This window comes from Macaca mulatta, chromosome 1 (assembly GCF_049350105.2).
Source record: "Macaca mulatta isolate MMU2019108-1 chromosome 1, T2T-MMU8v2.0, whole genome shotgun sequence".
In the NCBI taxonomy this organism is placed as follows: domain Eukaryota; kingdom Metazoa; phylum Chordata; class Mammalia; order Primates; family Cercopithecidae; genus Macaca; species Macaca mulatta.
The window spans coordinates 155,022,069-155,046,675 of record NC_133406.1 but is presented as its reverse complement, the minus strand read 5'-3'; the positions used below and the strand labels follow the sequence as shown (position 1 = coordinate 155,046,675).

The window sequence follows — 24,607 nt, the reverse complement described above, 5'->3', positions numbered from 1 at the left end:
AGCCACACATTTTTCAGGCTTACTTTTTTTTCCTCATCAAAGACTGTTCATTTTTATGGTCTTATATTGGATAACAGTGGGATATTTTCTCTCTGATATACAGGGACAGAGAAACAACATCTCTAACCAGTTATTCTTGGCTGTGTCCTTCCTGCCAAATCTTGGGCATCTGAATGTGGAGGTGCACAGTCCCTGTAGTTGGTTTATATAATACTTTCAGAGTGGAATGGACATGCAAAGAACACTGTCATTTATTCATTCAACAAACATTATGAGACACTTTCTATGTGCCCAGAATTGTAGTGGGCTCTCAGGATACCCATGAATAAGACAGGGTCCCTACCCTTGAGACTGTAGTCTAGTAGTAAAGACAATTAAACCAAAAATTACAAAATAAAACACTAAGAGCTGTTGGGGGTAGGACGCACGAGGAGTTGCAGGGATACCAACACCTGTCTGAGATGGTCAGAGGCCATTTATGTTGCTTCTCGAATGGCCTGTAGGGCTTACGCAGTTGAAGGAGGGTAGGAAAGCGGAAAATTCAAAGCTGAGGGAATACCTGAAAGAGATCAGAGTATGAAACGGGAAGTGGAAGTAGATGAGGCAGGGTGACGCCTACTGATGCAGCAGAGCAGATATTTACAAACAGAAGTGAGTCTGAGTCTCTAGGTGACTGTTTTCTGTGCTCACAACCAAGTAACAACTTCTACAGCCCTCCTCCCCTTCTCTACCTGGGGCACCTACAATACAGAGAACAGTTGAGGGAGACATATTTGAGACAGTATATTTGAATATATTTGATACAGACATTTAAGTCTCTATGCAGTAGCATGTTGGCTTGACCAATTCTGGTATTTGTTTATTTTAGTATTTTGTATGAAACATGGAGAAATGGTGCCATCAAACCATAACTTGTCTGCAACTCCAGCCCAGCTCTGGCTACAATGTGGTATTCAGCAAGAGCCTGGCCTGGAGCAAGGGATTTAACCGTCTTGTACTTCAGAGCCTCATCTTTAAAATAGACTGCAGCAAGAATTAAGTGAGTGTGTGAAAGAGCACAGAACAGAGCCTGGCATAAAGCAAATGCCCAGAAAGTATCAGCCATAATAATTTTACTCCTCATGTGGGAAGTGTCAGTGAAACTAGTCACCTAGTTATTTAAATAATAAGCACATCATTTACAGAAAATGGGTTCAGGAGTAAAGCTGCTATTTTTGGCTGTCTTTGACATTAACATTAAGGATATTAGGAAAGTTAACTCTATGAACACAAAGGGTGAACTTTGGCAGCCTTTCAAAAGAGTTAACAATCTAATTTTTTACCTATATCCATTCATTGAACATTCATTATCCCCACACTTACTGAGTATCTACTGATATCAGGCATGAGGATGCAAAGATACCTGAGAAGGCCGATCATCTATTATTCATTCGATACACATTTACCAAGTACCCAGAAACAGCAAGTCACTGATGGGGAAAAAAAATGATGCATCAGACCCTCCAGTAGCTTACAGGCTAATGGGGGAGATAAGTGGTGTGTTCACAATGGAGACACAAGAAGGAAGGTGATACATACTACAAAGAGGTAGGGACAATAATAATGAACACTTCTTTACACCAGGCTCCATGCTAATTGCCTTACTTGGATTATCCCAGGGTGCTGTGGGAGTTGAGAGGATGGAGAGATAGCTCTCAGCTGGGGTGATCTGGAAAAACTTCATAGAAGTGGAGGCATTTGAATAGGACCTTAAAAAATCACTACTTCTGGAGCATTTTGCTTAACCCTGGTTGTACAACAGAATAGGCCCGATGGCTTTCTCTAAAGATGTTTGGTATAAAGACTATCTTAAAGGAAATACTTTATCTGATAAAATGGGATTGTTTCTACTGAAGACTCATCTGGCTGCAAAACAGAACTACTATCAACCTGAGAAAGAATCCAGCTGTTGCTTAAAAATTAACAACTTCCCATTACATCATCAAGCCTGATAATCATCTTGCCAGCAACTCCAATTCCATCTCACCCCTTAATACTCCTTCTTTCCCCTAGGTCACTGGGAAGCTTGCTTGAGGCACTCTCTGGGATTCTGTTTCCAGTTACTGGTTGCGTAATGTATTGATAAAGCAAAGCCAAATATGAGTAAGAAGAAAAACCTAATTAGAAATGAAGCACGCAGTGTCCCAACAAGAAAAATGCCAGGGCTTCAAAAATAGGAAACCAGTGATGCATAGTTTCTTCTGTCACTGAAGAAATCATCCCAGTACTTAATAAGCCAGAAAATGGATTAAGCAGATGGGGGAAAGTTGTCAGCGGCAAAGAATGGGCACCTACAGAGAAACAGAATTATTTACAACCAAAATGACTGACTGGCACACATTAAAGAATATCTGTTTGTGTCTTGAAATGAATGCTATAGAAAATCTGTAGTAGTTATGAAAACAAATGCAAAATCGGCCACCAAGAGAGAACATCACAGGCTATGGGCTGATACAGAAATGCTGGAGATGCTGACTTTTTTTTCTTTATTGAATTGACTATTTAAGTGAAGCAACCAAAATGATAACTTGGAGTAGAGTGTGGATGCAGCTTAATTCAAATAAACTTGCCATTAAATATAAAGAAAACCTTTCTTTCATAAGAACCCACTCGTACAGCATATGTATCTACATATTCTTCTCTCGCTACACATGTCTGAACATGTTTCTAGCAAGTTGACTGGTGACACTTAGCTCAGTTGATAGGACATGTCCTCTGGCTCATAGGAGAAACAGCAAAGGTTCAGTACATTTAAGTCTTTGAAGATTATAGGAACAAAAACTCAGTTTTAAGTGTCAGGGAATTGCTGTATGATCTTTACCACATCACTTAACTTCTAAGTTTTCTAATCATTGTACTGTACAACTGAAAGAATGATAGTCTCTCTCTCTCTCTCTCTCTCTCTCTCTCCATACCCTTGAACACTGAGAGACAACAGACTGAGCAGGAGGCTCTTACATCTGCAAGAAACAAAACTGGAGATCAGCAGGACACATAGCTTCTGAGTGATGGTGTAACAAGTTGCTATTTATACCCCATCTTCCGTTCACCAATGTGAACTAGGGGTCTATCCCTACAAGAGAGTAATTTTAGGGAATGAGCTTCCTGGTGAGCTCACAGCTTAACACTGCTTGTATCACCATCTTGAGTCAGCAGTGGATAATGCTGTGCAGAATAAACTAATTTTAATCATCTGTGGTATCCTTGTAAACACTTCACAGTGATTCTTTAAAAAGTCAGTGGGAACTTGCTATCTCTGCTTCATTTCCTACTCCCAATAATTTGCTAGGGTTATTTTTAGGTGACCGTGTCTTACAGGATTTGTCTAAGTGAGCTCCTGTTTCAGAATGGCCATTTGAAAATTCTGCCATAGATTTTGAAGTCAGAAGGCTGTCTGGTTAAATGGATCCAGAAAAATTACTAACAGATATGATGACAAAGGACATGGAAATATAAGTGTCCTGTATGTACTACAGGAAAAAGTGCTGCCCACCCTTCTCTCATTTCAGCAACACTTTCAGTGAGCCCCACAGCTCATGGAGAGATGAGGGGAGAAAAAGGCTTATTCCTGAAGCTAATAGCTTTCCTTCTCTCTCTAATGCTATACGTTTGCAGTGACAAATGATTCCCTCAGCTTCTGAATCATCTCCTCATTCTGTGATGCACCCCTGGGCTCTGAGTTTTATTTCATTGGCAGTCAGTCACATGCTGAATATAGAGCACCTCTAATTTGTTCAGTGTCTCATGGATCACTGAGAAAGAATAGGGCCTTATGACAAACTCCACTGGTCAGAGCGCCCAGATCTAGGTGTGTGATCACAGCCTTTAACACTTGACTAGGAACTCATATTTCATGGAGTGAGAATTGTGAGGCCCTGCACTAGGGTTTTGTGTTTCTGAGAAAGACACTGAGTTTGACTGTATTTATCAAGGAATGTGGATACCAAGAGGAGCGGCTGAGTTGGGAAGAAGCGGGGGTAAAGAGAATTCTAGACAAATTAAACCTCTCAGTTAGCAACAAGTATCCCATAGGCCAGAAAGAGTGTGAAGGGATTCAGTCATATGTGAAAGAAGTTCTGTGGTTTTTGTCTTGTCTTTCTTGAAAACCTTTGGCCCTGGAATGTTTGATACCGATTTTCCCTGGTCTAAAAAGAGAATTAGAGAATTTCAAATGAAGTGTATGTGACACAAAGTGAGAAGAGAAGGAGGGACGGAGAAAAGAGAGGCAGAATCGGAAATGTTAATAGGAAAAAGGAAGAAAATGTTGTGTCCTGTAATTATTTATATAAGAAAGGCAGCTAATAAGTGTTCCAGTGTAGAATTTCTATTTCTTGAATTCATTAAAAGTAATTTTGAGACTCCTGGATTGGTGGTGGGGGAGGCAAGACTTTGCTAAGGAAAACTTTGTTTAAATGCCTCTTTCCAAAGCAAATACACATCATACCAAGATATACAACCTATGTGTAGCTTCACTGTGCTGCTGGAAACTCTGCCTCGCTATGTGATTCTTCTTTACAGAGGATCCTGCTGTCCTCATCTACCCCTTGAAAAGTGAGTTTGATGGACTCTGGGTGAGTAAAGCAAGTCTTCCAAAGGAGAGGAGAGGCAGCACCTTTGGCTGTCTGCCAGTAAAAGCCCTGTGCAGCGGTCTGGTCTCTGTGAACCATGCAGGCAGTGTTGCTGCAGGATCCTAAGAAACCAACCTTTTCAGGAACGTTGTGTAAAGGAATGTCTGGAATGTGTTTAGCCTTGAGAGCTTGCAAGAAGCCTTTATAGTTCATGATGAAGAATGGGAAAAGCAGTATTATAATGTTAGGCAAGACTGGTTCAGATCAGAGAGAAATGGAGGAAGAAATCATTAAAATGAAGGGTAGGATTGTCTCTTCGCAACCATTAAAGGCAGTTTCAGAATTTCCTTCTGGATTCCGTGCATCACACAGACTATCTACTATCATCCCCGGTTAATGAGAGGGTAGGTACTATATAAATAGGTTATAAACTTTAAAATAAAAAAGCAACTCCCAGAAATTTTTTTTTCATGTTGGTCTTTAGCTTAGAGTAGATGAATGAACACTGTGAAAATATCAGCATAATTGCACCTTTTACTTTATATTATTAACAAATGCTATTCATGGAATCAGAAGTTCTATTTTGAATTACATTTTAAAGGTTTTAAATATAGTTGAAGGTTTTAAAAATTCTATTCATGGGTAGATGTCTGTATGCATGTACATACACACATATGGGAGTACATTTTGCCTGCATGCCTCTTTTATTTATTAAACAAATTTGTAAATTTGTTAAAGCTGAAGGCATTGTTTTAACAAAGGTTATTTAGTTTAAAATCATATTTATTGTGTAATGTGGTTTTTTACATTTTACCTTTATTTTGAAACTCTTTCTTTTAGGATTTCTTAAATTTTTTGTCTGCATTCCACAGTGAGTTAGTACACTCAAACGTATATGTTTATATGTTATTTATATACACATATAAATATGTGTTAATATATATGTGTATATGCATGTATATGTGTGTAAATGTATATAAAACTAAAACAAAATTTCACAAAACAAAATCTGCCCTTACCAAGTGTGATGCATTCCGTTATTTCTATTCCATTCTATTACTTCATTTGTATAAAATTTATATTAATTTCCAGACTCACCAATGGGTCATGACCTGAAGTTTGGAAAACACTGCTTTACCAAGCCCTTTACAAAATTTCATAATTGTATTAAAGTAAATAAAATATTATAGGGCAATAATATGGGTATGATTTTAAATGATTCAAGGAAATAAAAGTGTGCTAATAAAAGGACTCTATTTTTTACTTACATTAGTTATGATCACTGTTGTTATATTATCATATTCTGAAGAAAATTAATTTTTTAAAGAAGAAGATAGACATGTAATCTCTTTTTTGCTTTTTAAAGAACATTTTTTGCAACTTCTCAAACTTAAAAATCAAGCTACTTCCTTCCTTTAGGCTTCTTATATCCCATCCAATTTTTTTTTAAAGAAAAGATAATGAGGCTCATGCCTGTAATCTCAGCACTTTGGGAGGCTGAGGCAGGCGGATCATGAGATCTGGAGTTTGAGACCAGCCTGACCAACATGGAGAAACCCCATCCCTACTAAAAATACAAAAATTAGCCGGGCATGGTGGCACACGCCTGTAATCCTAGCTACTCGGGAGGCCGAGGCAGGAGAATCGCTTGAACCCCAGAGGGGGAGGTTGCAGTGAGCTGAGATTACACCACTGCACTCCAGCCTGGGCAACAGAGCACAGAATTAAAAGCTGGTTTTAGAATAAGCTCACTTAACCCTATTCTAAGAAGGCCATATGCAGCAGGAGGATGAATGCAGATTCAGGCCCTGGACACTCGATGGTTCCTTAAAATGGATGTGTAAATTTAACTTTTGAAGATAGGATCAGATATTAATTACCAAAAAAAGGGTAATTATTTAAAGAAACTTTGTGGTGATCACATCTGTGAAAATGAAGAATCATTCTGTAATGTGAATCCTGACTCTAATTCAGAGGTCCTTCACTCATTAATTAAAACTGATGGACTGGTCAGAACCCAGTAGATCCCATGTATTCCACCTTAACACGTATGGTTTATAAGTATAAATTTTTGTATATTGAGCTGGATTAAAATAGGGGCCTATCCATACCTTTTCTTGATGCTGCCTACAGAGTTTATAGATTGATACTGAGAAATATATATTTTAAAACTCCACACATGACAATATAGATTCCCTGGACAGCAAAACAGACTCTTCTAATAAGAATGACCCTTTGAGAATCTCCTTTTTGGACTGGCCTCTTCCTCAGTGACACTCTTTTTTTCTTTTTTTGAGACACAGTCTCACTCTGTCACCCAGACTGGAGTACAAAGGCGCGATCTTGGCTCACTGCAACCTCTGCCTCCCAGGTTCAAGTGATTCTCCTGCCTCAGCCTCGCAAGTAGCTGGGATTACAGACATGTGCCACCACGTCCAACTAATTTTTTTTTCTTTTTTAGTAGAGACAAGGTTTCACCATGTTGGCCAGGTTGGCCTTGAACTCCTGACCTTAGGTGATCCAACCGCCTTGGCCTCCCAAAGTGCTGGGATTACAGGTGTGAGCCACCGCGCCCAGCCTTTAATTCACATTTTGAAACTCTAGGAAAAGGATATGGTTTGCAGCATTTCCCAAATGAGTCCTTTTCTTTTTTCCTCATAGAATGGCTTAGAATGCACTTTACAAAAAACTGACAAAGGGCAATTGTGTATCCTTCATGTTTGCTTTGGTCCTTTGTTCTCCCAAAAGGCTGCTAATGGCCTGCTTTACCATTCGGACTTTTTATTATCAGCAGAATTCAACCTTGACTTGTTTCTAGTGATGAGGCAGCACATTTCAACCTGTAACATTTTGAACTGTGTGAAATTGCTGATATTTGACCATTTTTGACCTACTAAAATGACAATTTCATATGGTTCAAACTAATATTTAGGATAGTGACTGCAAGTGCCATTTGCATCCACCTGGTTCAGGTACTCCTTCCAAATACCTGAAGGAGGACGATGAGGGTGTGAGGACTGGATTCTCCCAGTTTGTACCCCCATTGAGCAAATATTTATGGAAAGCTTATTATATACTTTGGATATGCTGTCCATAGCAACTTACCTGTAAAATATTACCTCCCTCCCTCCCATTTTATCAGTGAAATACTTGTTGCAAAAGGTTTAGAGGAAGATAAGCCAAAAAATGACATCTGAATATTTTTTTCAGACCCTGGGTACCACCACCAGCTCTGCTGTTTCTGGGTTTTCCAAATGCCCGGGTCAGCAGTTTCCAACCCCTCCGAGATACCCAGGGTTCTTCCCACGGAGCTGTAGCTGTCATAAGACACTGGTGGGAGGGCCCGAGAAGTAAGCTCCCTGAAGAGTACTTGGCACCTCCTTCACACTGGGCCAGGTGTTAGGAGATAGCTGACTCTGGGATGGGTCTACTAGTTAAAGTGGTGATTAACATTCATTTACTTATCTATTCTTTCCCTCAACACATTGTTATGGAGTGACCAGAAAATGTGTCCAGTAACTGTGCTAGGGTAGGGATGCAACATTGGACAGGAGAGCACCCTGCCTAGCCTCTGCCACCCACAATCTACCACAGGAGGCAGGAGTCAGCAGGCACTTACAACTGAGTATGGTGGGCAATTCAGGTGAGGCGATATGAAGATAGCCAGGTGGGAATGGGGATGGAACGGTATATTGAGAATCGCGTACTCAGAGTTCCCTGCTTTGGGCTGGGGAGAAGTTTGGGCAGTGTTTCATTATCTGTAGGGCATGCCTATTACCACAGTTAACAATTTTGGAGAATGCAGTTTGGGAATCACCAAACCAACTTCCTCCCGTTGATCAGGCACCTCCAGCTCCCAATTCAGAGTCCATGCCTTTTTTTAATTATTATTATACTTTAAGTTCTAGGGTACATGTGCATAACGTGCAGGTTTGTTACATATGTATACTTGTGTCATGTTGGTGTGCTGCACCCATCAACCCGTCAGCACCCATCAACTCGTCATTTACATCAGGTATAACTCCCAATGCAATCCCTCCCCCCTCCCCCCTCCCCATGATAGGCCCCAGTGTGTGATGTTCCCCTTCCCGAGTCCAAGTGATCTCACTGTTCAGTTCCCACCTATGAGTGAGAACATGCGGTGTTTGGTTTTCTGTTCTTGCGATAGTTTGCTGAGAATGATGGTTTTCAGCTGCATCCATGTCCCTACAAAGGACACAAACTCCTTTTTTATGAGTCCATGCCTTTTTATTCTACCTGCTGTCTTAGAGGCCCTGTAGTCTGTTTTTTGCCTGTCTCCTCGTTGCAGAGGGTATGTGTCAAAAACTGTCCATCTGCACTCTTTATTCTCTCTAAATGCCTTATAATGTGACCAAATCAATATAACACACTTGTAAAGGTTAATGTAAAATAAATTATTTCAGAATATAAAGTGACTTTTTCCTCTAACATCCCTATAAAGAAAAACAATCTTTTGTGCTTTGAGTAACTAAAAAACCTAGAAGTCTCTAGTATTATAAAGCTATGAACTACAATGTGAATACTAAATTCTCTGAAGGTTTTCTGAAAGAATTGAGTTCAACACAAATCACCTTCAGTTTCACCACATTTGGGATGAATAAAATCTAACGTTTATTGCATGTTTATTATGGACCAGGCACTCTGCCATGTGCTTTGCCTAGATTATCTTATTTCACAACTTACGAGTTGGATGCTGTTGTTACTCCCATCTTATAGAAGGCACTAGAATTTTAAGTAACTTGCCCAAGACCACACAGCTATCTAGCAAATGGTGGAGCAGCATATGAAGGGGAGAATCCTTCTTTTAAGTGTCTTCTGCCACTTTAGATGCTAACTCTGGGGTTCACAGAGCAAAGCCAACTATGAGCCCCCAGGTTCGAACAAAGTGATCATTTACTTTTTGCAACCCTACATTAGAAAGTGTGTGACATCTACCAAATGGGTATCCTTGGGGAACCTTCAAAATCTGTCAACTGGAAATAAGATTCTAGAGGGGGAAACCCTAAAACCTTTAATTGCTCCAAGATGATATGTTGGTTTGGCAGAACTGGCTCATCTTAAAAGGAAGTTTTTTTGGAAGGTATAACCAGCATTAAAGAAACATGATTCTTGTTCTCATACTTATAAAATCATAGTTGTCATTTCTAGGTTTGCTGAAGACTTGGTTTTATAGTCTTTTACTAAACTGGAGAAAACTCACTTAGGTACATTCTGCACTTTTTGTCCCTTCACCAAAGAACCTCATAGGGTCTTAAATATTTTTAAGTTACTCAAGACACCAAGTAGATATTAGAGGGAAAATCTCTTTATATTCTAAAATAATTTATTTTACATTAACCTTTACAAATTGCTACATTGATTTGGTTATATTAAAAGGCTTTAAGAGAAAATCAAAACTGCATTAAGAAAGTATTTTTTTCTCTTCTTTTCTTTTTTCAACTGAGATGGAGTCTCACCATATTGTCCAGGGTGGCCTCAAACTTCTGGCCTCAAACTATCCTCCCACCCTGGCCTCCTAAAGTGTGATTACAAGTATGAGCCACCACACCCAGCCAAGAAAGTATTGTAAAATCTAAAGCAACTGGAGCTTCAATAAGTTTACTGTTTTCTTAGAAAAAACAAGTACAGATGGATTTTCAAGGAGGTAAAAGAGATGAAAACAGAAGGTAAAAATGATAATTTAATGAGGCATAGAGGTGAACTTGAGAATTTGCACCTAAAGAAAAGCTTAAAAAAACAGAATAAATAATCCTGGGAGGATGTACAGCATGGGATTAAGAACAAAGCCTTAGAGTCCCACAGCATGAGCTTATTAATTAGATATGTGACCTAGTGCAAGATACCTATACTGCCTTACTTGGTTCCTTCCTATTTAAATGAACTTGCTAATAAGACCTACCTCATAAGGTTGCTTGCTATGAAAATTAAATAAGACAATGTGTAAAAAGCCCTTAGGACAATGTCTGGTAAGTGTTCAATAACTGTTAGCTATTAAAAGTAGAAAATGTCATTATGGCTGCATATTTGGATGGCAGTGGAGAAGGTAAATTAAACAAAGGTAAGTTAAACCAAAACGTGGGCAATGATAGGTCTGCTGAGGCATTAATACTAGAACTGACACATTGTAGGTGCTTAGTAAATACTGAATGAATGAATGAATCAATCAATTAATCAGTGAATGAATCAATGAAAGGAGTCACAGGAAGAAAATATTACTCTTAGAAAAGCTCATTTCTTTGCATTCTGCAGGCTCTGTAATCTTCCCTAATCTATCCATAAGACAGAAGTTATCCGCCACAATTCAGAATGGCCTTTCCATGTCTCATGTAGCATCTCACGTCAGTGCAGTAAATTTTTAACTTTTTGCAAAACTACCATAAAATATACACAAAGACATCATGAACTTATAAACAAGAACTCTAACTTGAAGTGACCTCAACATGAGGATAGGAGAAAAAGATGTTTAAAGATGAAGTTATATTTAACACATCCCTTATTTCTGCCTAAATAATGTGATTTGAAATATCTGAGTGTTGTGTGAAAAGAAAACACACACTTTTTTGAAAAATATAACTATAAAAGAAAAGGGAGTGTATTGAGTGAGGAAGTTGAAATGAGAAGCCAGGATATTAGTTATTTTTCTGCCACTAGGAGAGGTATCATTACTCTATGTTCCTTCAATTCAGTTATGTACCTTCAGAAATTACTTTCGGCTTCTTTCCAATTCTGAACCATGAGTAAAATCACAAACACATTCAACAACAATATGTTCCTCTTGCGTAAATGTCTCTTCTAGGCCACATACATAATTAAAATCCTGTTGACTCAGGAATAACATCTCAGAACTGAATGTCCAAACTCTGTAACTTGCTTCCTTTTCTAACCAGACAGCACAGCTGCCAAGAGCTTCTGGGCCCTCTGTCTGTTTTCTCCATGTATAATTATTATATATTATATAGCATATATTTGATTTGCCAAAGCCTGCCAGTAAAGGTTCCTATGACTACTTATTTGAACTTTGTTGTGTATACATGTGACCAAAAACACAGTGTACCAAAGAAAAAGAAGAAAAGGAGGTGGCGTGGGAGTGGATGTGCTTAGCAATTTTTTTTCCGTGGAAATGAGATGAAAATCTTAAGGCACAGGAATATATACTGCTTTGTAAAGCAAAATTCACTTAAGGTGAAAGGAAATTTTAAAAATTAGTGATACCATTACACATAATTCAAATCCTTGGTTTACAACATCTGAAATGAGAAAATTGATGTTAAAAGGTCTTCAAAATATATGTGGGGCATAAAATAAAACACTTTGGCTTTCTTTCACCTTTGGGCAGCTCCAGATTTAAACCAGACATGAAAATCTATCGTATTTTTAAAGATCTCTAGAGAGAGAAGTTGCACAATGTTTCTCAGGAAGTTGTTCCAATATTCCTCCCAGTCATAAAACTCTTACATTCTAACCTAAATCCCTCACGTTCTAGTTTCAGCCCATTTCCCTTTGCTCTGCCTAAGATTGGAGAACAGTTGCTCATTTACCAAACCAACATTATGAGACTATCCCCAGTGCTGTATATATTTTTCAGCAATGGAAATTAAACACATAGCCCGCAGTTGCCTGGATCTCTTTTATTCCTTCAAAAATATTTAGATATGATATTGGCTCTTTTTCAGTTTTCTGAAAGTTCTCCATTCTTCCGTAAATTTTCAGAGAAATCTGCCCATCGTTTAAAGCATTTCTCCACGCAACAAAAGGAGAAGTAGAAAATGGGATTGCATCAAACTAAAAAGCAAACCACAGTGAAAGAAATTATTAACAAAGTAAAGACACTACCTATAGAAGGGAAGAAAACATTTTTAAACTGCACATCTGGCAAGATGTTAATATTCAGATATATAAGAACTTAGCTCAACAGCAAAAAAAAAAAAAAGTTCAAATAATCCAATTTTTAAGATGGGCAAAAGGCATTAATAAACATTTCTCAAAAGAAGACATACAAATGGACAACAGGTCAATGAAGAAATGCTCAGCATCAGTAATCATCAGGGAAGTCCAAATCAAAACCACAATGAGGCCGGGTATGGTGGCTTGTGCTTGTAATCCCATTACTTTGGGAGGCCAAGTTGGGCGGATCACCTGAGCTCAGGAGTTTGAGACCAGCCTGGGCAACATGGTGAAACCTTAGCTGGGCATGGTGGCGTGTGCCTGTAATCCTAGCTACTTGGAAGGCTGAGGGATGAGAATTGCTTGAACCCAGGAGGCAGAGGTTGCAGTGAACTGAGATTGCATCACTGTACTCCAGACTGGGTGACGAAGTGAAACTCTGTCTCAAATAAAAATTAAAAAAAATAAAAATTAAAAAGCCGGCCGGGTGCAGTGGCTCATGACTGTAATCCCAGCACTTTGGGAGGCCTAGGTGGGTGGATCATGAGGTCAGGAGATCAAGATCATCCTGCCCAACATGGTGAAACCCCGTCTTTACTAAAAATACAAAAATTAGCTGGGTGCAGGGGTGCATGCCTGTAATCCCAGCTACTTGGGAGGCTGAGGCAGGAGAATTGCTTGAACCCGGGAGGCGGAGGTTGCTGTGAGCTGAGATCGTGCCACTGCACTCCAGCCTGGCAACAGAGCGAGGCTCCTTTTCAAAAAAAACCAAATCAAACCAACCAAACAAACAAAAGCACACACACACACACACAATGAGATACTACCCATTCCAGTTAAAATGGCTATTATCAGAAAGACAAAAGAAAACAGTGTTGGTGAGGATGTGGAGAAAAGGGTACATTTACACACTTGGTGGGATCCTAAACTAGTACAGTCATGGGAAAAAAACATGGAAGTTCCTCTGAAAATTAAAAATAAAACTACCATAAGATCCAGAAATCCCACTACTGGGTATTATTCAAAGGAAATGAAATCAGTTCTGATGAAGGTATATCTGTACTCCTGTGTTTACGGCAACACTATTTACAATAGTCAAGTTATGATATCAACCTATGTCCAACAACAGATGAATGGATAAAGAAAATGTGGTGTATATATGTGTGTGTGTGTGTGTATATATATATATATGTGTGTGTGTATACGTGTGTGTGTGTGTATATATATATATACACACACACACACAATGGAATACTATTCAGTCATAAACAAGAATAGCCGAGTGCAGTGGCTCATGCCTATAATCTCAGTACTTTGGGAGGCCGAGGTGGGCAGATTGCTTGAGCTCAGGAGTTCGTGACCAACCTGGCAAAACCTCATCTCTACAAGAAATACAAAAAATTAGCTGGGTATGGTGACATGCACCTGTAGTCCCAGTTACTCAGGAGGCTGAGGTGGGAGGATCACTTGAGCCTGAGAGCCTTGTGGTGAGCTGAGATTGCATCACTGCACTCCAGCCTAGGTGACACAGCGAGGACGTGTCTCAAAAAATAATAATAATAACAATAAAATAATCCTGTAATATGCAACAACATGAATGAACCTGAAGGACATCATATTAAGTGAAATAAGCCAGACACAGAAAAACAAATACTGCGTGATCTCACTCATGTGTGGAATCTGGGAAAAAAACAAAAACAAAAACAAAAACAAACAAACAAAAAAAACAAAGGTTGCTATCTCAGAAGCAGAGAGTAGAACAGTAGTTATCAGCCACTGGGGAGGGGAGATTGGTCAACAGTCACACAATTACAATTAGACAGGAAGAATAAGTTCTAGAGCCCTGCTGCAGAGCAGGGGTAACTATGTGCAATAGTTATTAGTCATAGTAGTAAGTTCCCTACTTAGACTAAGTTTTCCAACTTATTTCAAACAAACAGGAATCATTAAACTTTAAAGTACATTAGAGAATTAGGGAAGCTTCTTAAAAATAAGATGCCCAAGTCTTGACCCAGACTCAGTAAATTATAATCTTTAGGACCCTGGCGTATTTTAATTGTTCTCATTTAAAAGTATTAATTATATTTAGTTAATAAGTGCACTTTAAAAGTTATTAAAACCATTATAAAAACAGAAACTAAAAACCAAAAAAACAAAAAAACCCATTAAGCAGATAAGTGTATTCTCTTTGTCTTTTAAGTGTAAAGCCAATTCTGCTTTTACACTTAAAACCGACACATTAACAGAGTCAGGCATTTACGGTGTACTGGATGTAGACATCACAATCCCCATCAGCAGGAAAATCCATACCTGATCTGTTCCTACAAGTTTCCCACATTAGAACTAAGTGCACTGCCAACAGGCTATTGATGTATAATACATTATCACATGAAAATGTGATTACAACAAATACGAGACTACCACTGTCTGCAAGTATATAATGCATTCAACATAAGTTATGCAGGAACTTTCTCAAATTTTAAGCTGGTTTCAGTGGACATGAGCTCATTCAAGGACCCTGAATGGTATGGTATAGAAAGAAATAATTACTGCATAAAATAACATGAAAAGAGAAACAACAGGATAGTACCAAAAGCTGAGGAGTGGAAAGGTTCTATGTGAGAGGTGGCAGCATTTTTCCAAGAAACTTTAAGGTGAATCAAGCTAAGTCTGTACTCAGATCTTAAACCATATGGTATCATTATTATTAGTGTTGGATTGCCCTAAAAGGGGAACACCCGGGGGCCTACCTCAATGATTTGCCCAGGTGGGCTTGGTTTCATTTATTTCTCTGACATTCTTAAGCATCAGTGTTGGATTGCCCTAAGGGACTTCCTCAGATCGCCTGTGCTGTGCATTTTCCCACAAGTACACAGGCAAGGGAGGGGAAAAAAAGAACAACTCAAAGCTACTAAAGCAACCACAGAAATGCAGGTCAAAATGAAAGGGCTCTGAAATTGCTGAGAAAGGAAAGAAGTGAAAACAGCAAAAAGATGGCAGCCAAATGCCAAGAGAGATTCAAGGGCAACTCAGGTGTGTAAAGAAAGAGGTTTCTGTTCCTACCAATTTGTGTTTATGCTCACAAATGTGTGCCTGCATGATCAATTATACTCCGCACTGTTGGCCAGCTTTTCTTTTCTCTTTGGAGAAACGTTCCAAACATTGAAATCCTTCTTTTTCTGGTTCCCCTACTTTCTTTACAATGAGTTATCTACAGCATGTTGTTTTCCTCTAGAGTTTCCATTCTTCAACCTCTTGTCTTTTCCCCCACTATTCCCTTCCTTTAAAAATCTTATCTGCAGCCAAGGCTTCAATTACCTCCTAAATGAAAATGACTCTAAAATTACATGTTTAGTCCCATCTCTTTCTTAGAAAGAAGTTACAGATTTCTCTTTCTTTTTCTTTCTCTCTCTCTTTCTTTCTCTCTTTCCTTCTTTCTTTCTTTCTTTCTTTTTCTTTCTTTCCTTTCTTTCTTTCTTTCTTTCTTTCTTTCTTTCTTTCTTTCTTTCTTTCTTTCTTTCTTTCTTTCTTTCTTTCTTTCTTTTTCTTTCTTTTTCTTTCTTTCTCTCTCTCTCTTTCTTTCTTTCTCTCTCTCTTTCTTTCTCTCTCTCTCTTTCTTTCTTTCTCTTTTTCTCTCTCTTTCTCTTTTTTTTTTTGAAACAGAGTTTTGCTCTTGTTGCCCAGGCTGGCGTGCAACAGCACAGTCTTGGCTCACTTGCAACCTCTACCTCCCGGGATCAAGCGATTCTCCTGCCTCAGCCTCCCATGTAGCTGGGATTACAGGCTCCTGCCACCATGCTCAGCTAATTTCTGTATTTTCAGTAGAGATGGGGTCTTACCATGTTGGCCAGGCTGGCCTCAAACTCCTGAGCTCAGGTGATCTGCCTGTCTCGGCCTCCCAAAGTGGATTACAGGTGGGAGCCACGGCGCCCTGCCAAAGTTACAGATTTCTAAATGCCTCCTGGCTAATCTCCATCTGGAGTTGGATTCAGTGTTTCCCAGATCAAACATATCCAGTTCCTTCCACATTTGTTTCTTCTCCCATACCTTTGACTTCTGTCAATAGCACAGTTCTCTCAATCATGTCCACTTCTCCCTCTTCTGTACCCTTATCAGTTCGCAGGCCCTGTCTAAAGCATCCCTAAGGGAAAGCACATGCCATTCGCTTTCATAAGTTCTCCCCCTCAATTACCCCTCATTAACTCTTTTCCAGACTATTGTAAAAGTGTCCCAGATAGGTTCCATCCCTCGATCAATTCTTTATATTACTGGCAGGTGATTTTAACGACCCAGTTTGATTTGTCTTTCTTCTTTTTGAAATCCTTCAATAGTTCTCCATTGCCTGTCAAACTTAATTCAACTCTGTTTCTATAAAAATAATAACTTTATGGAGCCCACTATGTGACCAGTGCTTTACATATATAATTTTACTTATTTCTCCAAAAAGCTTATAAAGTAGGTATTATACTATATCCTTGAAAATGAAATCAATTTTATAAGTATGAAATATTAAAATAGTTCTATCAATTATGAATATTCCATTGATTCAATAACCTCTTTTTAAGTAATAAAGAATTATTACATTAAATATACATACTAAGATTTTTCTTGATTTAAAAAAACACTAAAATGAGAAAAAAAAATGTGAATCTTAGAAACTAGTAAATAGAGTATCACCCCCATTTTAAGCTAAGTCAACGATCTTTCCAATATATTATATTCCCTTTTCCTTGGACCTGAGATTACACTTTTTAGTCTTATTTCCCTATCTTCCTCTTTATGTTCCTTACATTTACCCAGTCCTGGGCCTTGGCATTGATTTCTGCTATGCCTGAGTTCCTCCTTACTCTACATGCCCAAAGACAACCAGGCTTCAAAGCCTAGCACAACAGCTGCTCCTTTGTCAACTCTTTTCTAATTCGCCAAATTAAAATGACCTCTTATTCCTTTGAACAACCGTACATTTTGCACTCTTGTATGAAACTACTCTTTGTATCTTGTGCTAGGGTTACATATACCCTTTCTCTCCATTAGCGTATGCTTCTTCAAGACCTAGACTGTAATTCACACATCTTTGCACAACTACTTCCAATGCTTTCCTCCTATCCCCACCATAAAGCCCAGCAACCTCTTGCATATAATAGGCTCTTTAAAACTATTTATCATTTGGCTGGATGCAGTGGCTCACGCCTGTAATCCTAGCACGTTGGGAGGCTGAGGTGGGCAGATCATTTGAGGTCAGGAGTTCGAGACCAGCCTGGCCAACATAGTGAAACCCCGTCTCTCCTAAAAAAATACAAAAAGTAGCCAGGTATGGTGGCACATGTCTGTAATCCCAGCTATTCAGGAGGCTGAGGCAGGAGAATTGCTAGAACCTGGCAGGCAGAGGTTGCAGTGAGCCGAGATCATGCCATTGCACTCCAGCCTGGGCAAAAGAGTGAGACTCTGTATCTTAAAAAAAAAAAAAAAAAAAAAAAAAATCATTTGGATGACTAATCAGAACACATCGAATGATTTTTCTCTATTATTCATTATGACCAAATGAATACCGGTTATTGTCAAGTCACCAATCACGTCACCACTACTCAGCTAAGAATTGAGATGTCATGTTTCAAGAGATGTTCATTCTTCTGCCATGATCCAGTCACAATTGATGGGCCTGCATAGTAGCACTTTTCTAAATCCAAAATGTTTTTGAAGGATTCTCTGTAAGCACTTAGGCTAAGCACACCTTGCTTTAAAAAATATAAAATCCTTCTAAATAACAAATGGAAGAAATGTCCTGTGTGCTAAAATGGAAATTTTTTTTGTCATTTTGTTCTTGCTACTGCCCGGAAGAGAAGGAGTTGCTGGAACCTTAAATATGTCTTGGCCCTGGCCCTAGTATTTCATAGGAAACTGTTATTTTTTAAAAACAGTATTTCTCAGGTATTGCAACTTCAGACATTAGTAAATGATGCTGTGTTGGGTTTTTGCTTGTTCATGTTTTATAGGTTATAGCAAAATCCTGTGATGATCTATCACTAAAACCCTTCGTTTGAGTGGTAGAGTTCACAAAAAATTTTAAACACCTTGCTATAGACTGAATATTGTGTCCCCCTATAATTCATTTGTTGAAACCCAGTTCCCAATGTGATGGTATATGGAGGTGGAGACTTTGGGAGGTGATTAGGTCATGAAGTTAGAGCCCTCATAAATCAGATTAGGGCCCTGGTAAAAGAGACCTGAGAGAGCTCCTTTGCTCTGTCATTCACGCGAGGACACAGGGAGAAGATGGCCATCTATGAACCAGGAAGCAGAGCATCACCACATATTGAATCTTCTGACATCTTGATCTTGGACTTCCCAGCTTTCAGGACTGTGAGAAATAAATGTATGTTGTTAATAGCACCCAGTCTATGATATTTTTGTTATAGCAGCCTGAATGAACTAAAACATACATTTTCTCATTTAGTCCTCAAAACAACTTATTGATGTGGATATTAATATGTAAACTTTGCAAATGAATAAACCGAGGCTGAGAATTATTGAAAAATCCTTTCACCTAAGGTCACATAGCTAATAAATGGAAGAGGTTGGATTTTAATCCAGATTTTCTCACTTCAGGGCCTAAACACTGTCTATAATACAACATGGGAATGCATATAAGAAGCTGGTGTTTTCAAGTATGGGGCACTCATAGAAGAGTCTGACAAACTGCTGTTATGTCATAATCTTTGAAAAGACACCAAGAGTGAATATTCCTGAAAGGCTGCAGCTTGGACATGCACAGAATCTATGTGATTTTAAAATGTCTTTCCTCAGTCTGTTACTGCTTAGATTCTAAGGAAATCAGTATTCTCTAGTCCCTCAAACCTCTTCTCCAACTTCTCCTATTTCCAGATATCTGGCTAGGAATTTCTGTCACAAGAAAATGAGGTTTGTATCACCTCATATCTCAATTTCTAAAAATTTCCCAACACCATAAATGGTGATAAAATGTGAGGGTTCGAGAGCTACATGGATGGTTTTCCAGTCTTTTTAAGGAAAGAGCCTTCTGTCTATTCATGCCATTAACCAATGTATTGATTTATAAAAAGCTACCCACAAACAGGGAGAAAGTGATGGCACCAATGTTCAGACCCACCTTGTCCAACTCAAATACACTTTCATACATAAGACCTCCTGCCATTCTCCATTCTCTTTCCACTATGGTTAGTATTGTTATTGGACAATAATGTCAAAGATGAAAAGGAGAAACACAGGTTTTTAAACCACATCAAGGAAATCTTTGAAACAAACCTATGTTGGTTGGCTAACACTGGGCGATTTCACAAAAATTTGTAAAATATTATGTTTCCTTTTTATAATGACCTGGAGAGATGGGCATCACTATCTCAATTTCATAAATGAGGATACTGAGGTTCAGCAAGGTGAAGTAACTCACCCAAGATCACATAGCCAGAAAGTGGAATCCAAGGTCTGTTTTCCTTCAAAGTCAATGCTCTTAATGATTCTACTATAATGCTTCTCAGATTTTTTATATGATATTAAGATGTAGATGAAGTCCAATATTATGTATCCCCAGGTTATGTTCACAAGGAGCCAGGAGACATAACAAAAGACAAAAATGATTCAACCCTTCCATTGGTTTCTATTTCCTCCTTCATCTCAAGAATTACTGTTAGTTAAATTCTCAGTCACAACTATCTATATACATGTTCAACACATTGAAATTTTAAAAATTTCAAACATTTTATTGTTTTGAAGAGAACAACAACTGCTGTACAACATGTACAGGGAATGCTGAGATCCACCTGGGTGGCAGGCTTCACCTAGACTGGTAAGAGACAAACTTGCTCACAGTGTACACAGGAAACCAACACTGCTTCCAACCCTGTTTTCCATCATTTCCTGTGGCTCTGGACCACCGACCAATGACAAAAGTTGATCACTTGAAGGAAACATTTCCACAACAGCATGCAATTTTGATATCTGGTAATTTCCGGAATGGTTTAGATAGGTTAAAGAAAGGAGAACACTTAAAGAAAGGAGAAACATAAGCACTTAAATTGGTCATGATAAAACAGGACAATGGCTGGTAGAGGTATTCTGTCTGGGCAGCATGGTACCATCTTTGTACTAGAATACTTGTTTAAGTAATTATTAGAATAATTTGATGGGTTTTATCCAATACATCTATAAAAGCAGGGCTGAAAATAAATTCTGATACTGTTGATGAGAAGGCTTAGTTTCATAAACTTAACACAATTAAGATGAACATGGAAAACAGTGGGCAAGCCGAAAGCAGATAAACTTTTGCCTCAATTGGATGATGGTTGGATGTCAGCCAGTATTTCATGGGTCTAGTGGTGAAAGGAAAGCATTAAAGAACAAACACAATGCTGGAAATATATGATTAAAGACTACCTCTAAAAACACGATGCATTTAGGGATTTTATAGTATTTTTGGTTCACTGGTACTAGAACTCCATTTATAATTATTTGGTTCTTGCAGGTTTGTTCATATTTTCAAGAATGCATTATGCACTGATGTACATAGAAAACTGCCTGTACCTAGTTGTTTTGTCTCTATCCTTATTCATTTAAGCTAAACAAACAAATTGGATGTCAGAGTGATGAACACTGCAGAATAAGCAAATGAAAAATAAAACAACTTTAGATTCAGGAGCCGGGGCAAGCATCCAGATTTCCGTACAGGGAAGAGCTGAGGTTAACGCAGCTGCAAAAAACTAGGCGCATGCACGTGGCATTGCTTGAGAGACAGGAAGCCTTTCCAGGATTTCCAACTTCTTTCAGATGTTGTGGGGAATAGTTAAAGGCACTAGATACATGAATTGAATTTCATTTAACTCTGTGTTTTAAATAACTGCTAAATAAGAACTCCCAGAGCACAATGTCTATTCCCATCCCCAGGAATTTCTTGAGCTGGGAGGAATGCCTGCCAGTGAGCCTAACTCTGTCCTCAGTTTACAGTCACAGTTTTTCTCTTCACTCAGATACCCAGAAGGCTTCTCTTAGGTGTGGTTTCATCCAGCCAGCCCTACCTGTCTTAATCAGGCTGCCTTCCCCAGTACTAAATAAAGTGGAAAGGAAACTTCTACCCGCACACTCATCAGGGACTACAAGACCCAACTCACATCCTGCAAACCTCAGGATGGAACACGACTCCTTTTAACTACCTGGGCACAGTAGCTGACTATCAGGAAACTGCCCGTGGCCTCCACACATTGCCACACTATTTACACAGCTGATGGAAGTTTGCCCTGGTTGAGGAATTTGGCTCTAGAGGATTCCCCTTAAAATTCCCAAAGGGCCTATTCACCCTGTCACACCCGCACAGATGCCTGTGGAGATAGCAACAGTGGGGTTCATTTTCTAACTCCTTCTGTATACAATTATAACTCTACATGTTTATTTAAAAGTGGGGGGTTGGAGAAGAGCTAGGGGAGCTGCAAAATCTAACATTATATGAGATATTTTCAAGAAATATTTTGAGTAAAGTCAACAACCCCCTTCCCCTGCCTCTCAGACATTCCTCAGCTTCACTCAGCAGCCCAAACTCTGCCCTCCACACTCACAGGCATGAAGCAGAGCCAGGACGTGACTCCCAACAGAAAATGAGCCTTTCTAAGGCAGAGGGAAAGAAGCTGAAAGAGTCAACCAACTCTCAAAGCACAGAGGGAGAAGCAGCAAAGCAGAGGGTCAACATTCTTCTCCTTTAATAATTTAAAGCCCTGCTATTAGCAGAGGAAAAGAAAATATCAGACACATGATTGTATCATGACAATAAGGCACAGCAGAGGTGATAAGATGAAGGGAGTAATTTCCTGAAGCCCTTCTTGCTTTTTTAAAGATAAGGATCAATTCTTATTCTTTCAACTATTAAAACGTGATAGAAATGGCAGTAAGCTATTAATTTTGCAATTGCAGTGGCAGGCCCATCCTGGCAGTGGTGGGGCCTGCCTTCCCTAGCTGTGAATGACCTCTTTCACTAGGAAAACTGTTCAGGAAACAGCTCTCCATTTGGAAAGAGGTGTATATGAGAGGCAAATGTATATCCAAAATGTTCCCTTTCTTAATTTCCTTCTCCTCCTCCTAATTTTCTCCTAGCCTAAGTAATTAATCTTCTTGTGTTGGTCAAATAAATTCCATTTAAATCAGTTCATTCTAAAGTAGAAGAAGAGGCAGAAATGGTGGAGAACGTGGGAGGAGGAGGAGATAGAGAGGGAGGGGGCGGGGAGAAGAAGAAACTGATCTTCCCATGCATTGCCCACTTCTTTCCTTCTGAGGAGGCAAAAGTCTAGTCTCAAGTGTGTGGGTTTAGATTTTGGTGCCAAACTCCCTGAGTTTGACTTGGCTTCTGCCAAATGACTGACTATGTAACTTTGGCACTGGCATGTCAACTTTCTTATTTGAATCAATGTTCTTGCTCATAAAATGGGAGCAACAATAGTCCCAAACTTCTGGGGTGGTTGTGAAGATTGAATATAACACACCTTGAATAGTATCTAAAACAAAGTAAACGCTGAGTACAATTTTATGACTACTATTTGCTGTGATTTGAATGTGTCTCCAAAAAAACCATGTGTTGGCAACTTAATTGCTATTGCAGGAGTATTAAGAGGTAGGACCTTTAAGAGGTAGGAACTTTAAGAGGTGATTAGGCCATGGTGGCTCTGTCCTCATGAATGGATTAATGCCGTTTTCTCAGGAGTTATCTTGGGAGTGGGTTCCTTATAAATGGACAAGCGTGGCCTCCTTTTGTCTCTCTAGCCCTCTCACCTTCTACCATGGGATGATACAGCAAAAGGGCACTGGCCAGATGTGAGCTCGGTATTGATATTGAAATTCTCAGCCTTCAGAACTGTGAGCTAGTAAGTTTCTGTTCATTATAAATTCCCCAGGTTGTGGTATTGTCACAGCAGCACAAAATGAACTAAGACATTATTGTTGGCTCCTCCATCTCTCAACTGTCAGATTCAAGGCAGATCATGCAAGAACAGAAGGCAAACAACACTAACTAGAGATAAAAGTCACATATAGAACATACAGAATAGCTCTAAATCCTTACTAGAATAGAAGCAAATGGAAGTAAATACAGTCACTCTTTTATTAAAAATTTAAATATGATATTAAACTGGTAATTACAGGCTTATGATTTGTAAGAGGTGGGGAGAAAATAGTCTTTCTGTTTACATGACAATAGGCAGAGCTTTATTTGAGAAATTAAGGAGAACTTAGAAAAAAGCAACTAAAAAAACTACTGAAGGATTAAAAAAAGAAGAAGAAATAAACAAAGAAGAAAAGGTTAATGAATAAGCAATAAACTAACCCCATGTTCAGCTGATCTCTATAATAACACTGGTGTTTGGGGACAGAAATAACTTCATATTATAGGCTTTCTGGGATTCAGGGAGGGAGCTGCACTATAAATTACCCTGTACTCTGGGGATTGAATTAGACCCACAGTGTAACTCAATCTCTGCCCTCATCCATCTCAAAAAGTCCAGCTCAAACCTTTTCCCATTCTCTCAGAGGAGAAATTTGGCCTGTGGTTAAGAGCGAAAGAGGCCAGAGTGGAGAACACTCGGATAAGAGTACTGGAACCACCACTCACCAGCTATGTGTTAGCAGGTTAGCAACCTCACTGAGCCTCAATGTCCTCATTTCAAAAATGGGGCTACTAATAGTACCTATGTCAAAGGGCTGTGTGAGCATTCAACATGAGAATGCGCATTGTGGATAAAGGTTTTCTACCAGAGGTTGGCACCAGGCAGAACCTAATCCAATCATCCATTTTACAGATAAGAAAACTAAGATCTAGAGAAGTTGAAACTGTCCCAGGGCCATATAGTGAGTTTGATTCAAAGTCTGGAAACCTAAATTAGAACCTTAGTCCTGACCCCTTATTCAGTGTTTTTGCACTAAATACGCTTTTGCCTCCACAGGGCTTCACAAAGACTCTCCCACATTGATTTTGTCCTTTGCCGAACATCAAGCGCATTTTCAACCAGTACCATCAGGATAGCATTTGAATACTCTCTATGACTGCATTCCCTCAACTGCATCATAAGTTCCTTGAAGTGACAAAA

General features: G+C 39.0%; 1 protein-coding gene across 11 annotated transcripts in view; it reads right to left on the bottom strand.

Moving 5' to 3' along the window:
* The window catches only part of DDAH1 (dimethylarginine dimethylaminohydrolase 1), a 255,707-nt gene that overhangs the window by 201,131 nt on the left and 29,969 nt on the right, over nt 1-24,607 (bottom strand). For 5 of the 11 annotated variants that reach the window (XM_077991890.1, XM_077991871.1, XM_077991920.1 and 2 more), the window contains one exon: nt 18,737-18,870. The exons of the other annotated variants lie outside the window; for them this stretch is intronic. The gene's annotated coding sequence lies outside the window, so the exon portion shown is untranslated. The remainder of the gene's footprint in view (nt 1-18,736; nt 18,871-24,607) is intronic. 11 annotated transcript variants of the gene reach the window in all.